The following is a 4,980-nucleotide window of genomic DNA, read 5'->3' as shown; positions in this document are numbered from 1 at the left end:
GAATGGCCCTGACTCACAAGAGTCTTCTATTTTTAAGAGTTTACAACTCATATTCTTATTAACTCATTCCCTCATATTAGCTTTTACTGTAACAGTAAGCTTTCATTAAACACTGACAATGTGTAAACACTTTGCTAGATGCTATGGGGAATACAAAATTAATAATTTATCCTCCAATGTCATTGAGTCTCAGAAGAATTTAAAATACCTTCTCAATTATCAAAGGGATGATATTTATTTATTCCTCAACCTTATTTCAAAAAGTACTGCAATAAAGTATGGAAACAGATCTGATGTTAGCAAGTTAAAAATTGATACAGAAATCATGACTGGAAGAAAAGTCATGTTGGGTGAGTGTCCTATCTCTAAAATTTTTTAAACTATAGTTAAAAATTTTATTGCTATTTGGAATAAAGATAGAGATATATAGATCAAAAGAAATGTTACATGCACAATAGTAACATGTGAGATAAATATAAAGAAAAATCATCTGAGAACATAATCTAAAGAAAAGAAGTTACAGTTGCACTTGATCCCCAACCTCTTTTAAACTCCCGATTAGTTGAGACAGGCATATTTAGACATAACATGCAAAGTGTTCCAAAGACAAATATGCATGTTATTTTATTTCTTTATAAAAGAATTGGAAGGAGACAGAAAATACTTAGTTTACTATGTAATAATGAGAGATTCTTGACCAGCAAAAAAGAATATTTAGGATTGTAACTTAGCTAATGGAGTTCTCTTGCCAATGTGGCTGGTGTCAGCCAGACACCTTAATGTGTTTACATTTATCTTGCACAAGGTGCTAAGCCAGCTCTTATGAGCAAACAAGGGGACAGGAGAGAGACTTCACAAAAGGGGTTGAAACAGCTATTTAAAGCCATCTGGAATTATTTTTTTCTCAGAAATGAGACAGAGATATAAGAAATGGACATTGGCACATAGGAAACTTGATATTTAAGAGAAATGGCACTACTCATCAGTGAAGAAAAGCAAAACTATCCAGTAAATAGTTCCAGAATTATACATTTGGAAAAGTACAGCAAAATTAGATCCAGCCATCAAACTATATGAAAAATAAACATCTAAAGGGATTTCTTTTCAAGCCAAAAGACAGAACACTAGAGAATAACTCAGACCACATGAAACAATAAAAAAGTAACCTGTAAATACAAAACAGGGTACATTATGGGTTTTGTATTATTTTTAATTTTTAAAAATTTTCCAACATATATCTTATTCTTATACTATTATATAAGCATATACCATATTAATGAAAATGTAATGTTATGCGTACAATGCATACAATTGGAATTTGTATACCAATAAGAGCATAAAGATGGGAAAGGGAAATAAGCTAGACAGAAGCAAATCTGGTATTAATATACAAAGCATTGTTATAAACTAAGACGTTAATTGTTATCCTCCCAGGACAATCAAAAGAAAATCACTCAAATATTAAAGTAAAAGAAAAAAGGAATTTAAATGGTCTTCTATAAAATATATATTTAATACAAAAGAAGACAGTAATAGGCAAAGAGAGAAACTGAAAAGACATTATACATATAGAAAACAATAACAAAGTGGCAGAAGTAAATCTTATGTTGTCTGTAGTCACATTAAATATAAATAGACTTAAGATTTCAAATTAAACCAAACTGGTAGAAGGGATTTTTAAAAAATAATTCAACTATGTATTGTCTGCTAAAGCAAACTTTAGATTTAAAGCTACAGTAGTTTCAAAAAACAAGAATGGAAAAACATATACTATGCAAACAGTAACCAAAGATAACTGATCAACTATACTAAAACAATTTTTTTTAAAACAAGAGGTAGCAAGAGACAAAGAGAGATAAACAGTCAAGCCATGACAAATATAATAATAATAAATATTTATGCATCTAAAAATAGAGAACTAAAGCACTTAAAGCAAAAATTGACAAAATTGAAGAAAAAGACAATTCAACAATAACATAGACTTTAGTACCCCACTTTCAATAATGTATAGAGAAATTTGATTTAAATTTAATAAGGAAATAGAAGACTTTATCAACACTAGAAATCTGCTAGACCTAATAGTGCTAATCTATAGAATACTCCATCCAACAACATTAATATATACACACTCATAAGCTCATGTAAAACAGTCTCCATAGTTAGCCATATGTTAGTCTATAAAATAAGTTTCAGCAAATTTAAAAGAACTGAAATTGTGCAAAATACGTTCTCTGGCAATAATGAAATTAAACTAGAAGTAAATACAATAAGAAAATTTGGGAAATACACAGATATGTGGCCATTAAACAACACACTTCTGAACGAAAAATTAGGCAAAGAATAAATCACAAGTGAGATTAAAAATATTTTGAGATGCAGAGAGGCAGAGCAAGAAGGCAGAATGGAAGATTTCACCAATCATTTTTCATCTGCAAGGACCCCAATTCAATAACTATCTACACAAAAAAGCACCTTCATAAGAACCAAAAATCAAGCAAGAACTAACAGTACCTGGCATTAACTTCATATTGCTAATAGATGCACCAAAGACATAGGAGAAACAGTCTTTGGTTTTTGTGAAAGAAAATATTCTAGAGTCTTAAATAAATTTGAAAGTCAGTCTAGACCACAAGGACTGCAATGCCTAGGTGAATCCTGGTGCTGAACTGGGCCCAAAGCCAGAACACTGGGGAGACCCGACACCTACTTAAACATCGGCTGGGGTGACTAAGGGAGTGCCGGCATCATTTCTCCTGTAACCCAAGGATTTATTAATACAACTTGCAGCTCCAAAATAGACCCCTTTATTCCACTTGAAGAGAAGAGAGGGAAGAGTGGGGAGGACTTTGCCTTACATCTTAGATACAAGCCCAACCACAGTGGGATAGCATGCCAGTCAGAGTCTGAGGCCCCCTTTCTAGGCCCTTGCCCTGAACATTTCTAGACACAGCACAGGACAGAAGGAAACCTGCTGTCTTGAAGGGAAGGACCCCATCTTAGCAGGCTTCATCACCTGGTAACTGAAGAGCCCTTGGGGCCTAAATGACCAGCAGTAACATCCAGGTAGTACATTGAAAGCCTTCAGTGAGACTCTGAGACTTGCTGGCTCAGATATTTCTGTTTAAGAAAGGTGGAGTGAAACATAAAGGAGATTTTTGCATTGCATCTTAGGCACCAGCTCAGTCATAGGGGCTAGAGCACCATGTGGGCTCTTGAGGTCCCTGATTCCATGTGTTGGCTCTTGGAAAGCATTTCTGAACCTGCCATGGATCAGAAGTGAGCTCACAGCCCTGAAGGGTGAGTCCCAGGCCAGGCAGCATTTACCACAAGCTGACTGAAGAGCCCTTGGCCCTCAAGGGAACATTGGCAGTAGTCTGGCAGAACTTCCCATGGGACTGTGATGGGGGTGCCCTGATGGGAAGGACACAGGTCTGGATGGCTTTGCCACCTGCTGATTGTAGAGCTCCAGGACCTTGAGCAAATATAGGCTGTAACCAGGCAGTAATTACAGCAGCCCTTGGGCAAGACTCCGTGCTGTACTGACAGCAGGCCTGACCCAGTGCAGTTCTTCTGGTGGTAGCTACAGCAGTGCTTGTTTCACTCCACCCCCACATTTAGGTGGCTCATAACAGAGAGAGAGAGAGAGAGTGCATTTGTCTGGGAGAAAGTAAGAGAGGAGAACAGGTGTGTCTACTTGGTAATCCAGAGAATTCTTCCAGACATAGCCCAAGATCATGAAGGGGGTAGCTCTACAAATCTGCAAGACCAACAGCATTACTGGACTTGGGGTGTCCCATAAGGCCAACAGAGCTTAGACCATAACACCCAAGTCCTTTCAAAAATCTGGAAAGCCTTCCTAAGAAGGAAGGATATTGAAAAGCATTCTTTTCAGGACTATGATAAATACCTAACTGTTAAAGACTACAATAAATACCTAACTCTTAAATGCTCAGACACCAAAGAACATCTATTAGCATCAATACCATCCAGGAAACTCTGACTTCGCCAAATGAACTATACAAGGCATGAGGGACTAATTCTGGAAAAACAGAGATATGTGACCTTTCAGAAACAGAATTCAAAATAGCTGTGTTGAAGAAACTTGGAGTCATTCATAACACAGAGAAAATCTATCTTATGCAGTCAGATAGATTTAACAAAGAAATTGAATTAATTTTTAAAAAATCAAGCAGAATTCTGGAGATGGAAAATGCAACTGGCATACTGAAAGATGCATCAGAATCTTTTAACAGCAGAATTAATTGGGCAGAAGAAAGAAGAAGTGAGCTTGAAGACAGGCCATTTGAAAATACATGGTCAGAGGACTTAAAAAGAAAAAGGAATAACAAGACAATTAAGCATGCCTACAGAATCTAGAAAACAGCCTCAAAAAAGAAAATCTAAGAGTTATTGGGTTTAAAGAGAAGGTAAAGAAAGAGATAGGGGTAGAAAGTTTATTCAAAATGATTATATCAGAGCAATTTTCAAACCTAGAGAAATATGTCAATGTCCAAGTACAGGAAGGTTATGAAACATCAAGCAGATTTAACCCAAAGAAGACAACCTCAAGGCATTTAATAATTAAACTCTCAAAAGTCAAGAGTAAAGAAGGGATACTAAAAGCATCTAGAGAAAAGTAGCAAATACACAATGAAGTTTCAACACATCTGGCAGCAGACTTTTCAGCATAATTAGGCCAGGAAAGAGTGACATGACATATTTAAGGTGCTGAAGGGGAAAAAAAACAAAAAAACAAAAAACCCTTTCACCGTAAACTAATATGTCTGATGAAGATATCCTTCAAATATGAAAGAGAAATAAAGGTATTCCCAAACAAACAAAACTCTACCAAACATTTATAGAAGAGCTGATACTATTCATACTCAAACTGTTTCCAAAAAATGAAGGAGGAGAAAATACTTCCAAACTCATCCTACAAGGCCAGTTATAACCCTGATTTAAAAAAAAAAAAAAAAAAAA

The sequence above is a fragment of the Colobus angolensis genome, unplaced genomic scaffold, assembly GCF_000951035.1.
Source record: "Colobus angolensis palliatus isolate OR3802 unplaced genomic scaffold, Cang.pa_1.0 Scaffold118, whole genome shotgun sequence".
Classification (NCBI taxonomy): domain Eukaryota; kingdom Metazoa; phylum Chordata; class Mammalia; order Primates; family Cercopithecidae; genus Colobus; species Colobus angolensis.
The sequence above is the reverse complement of the archived record's forward strand: the minus strand, read 5'-3'. Positions refer to the sequence as shown.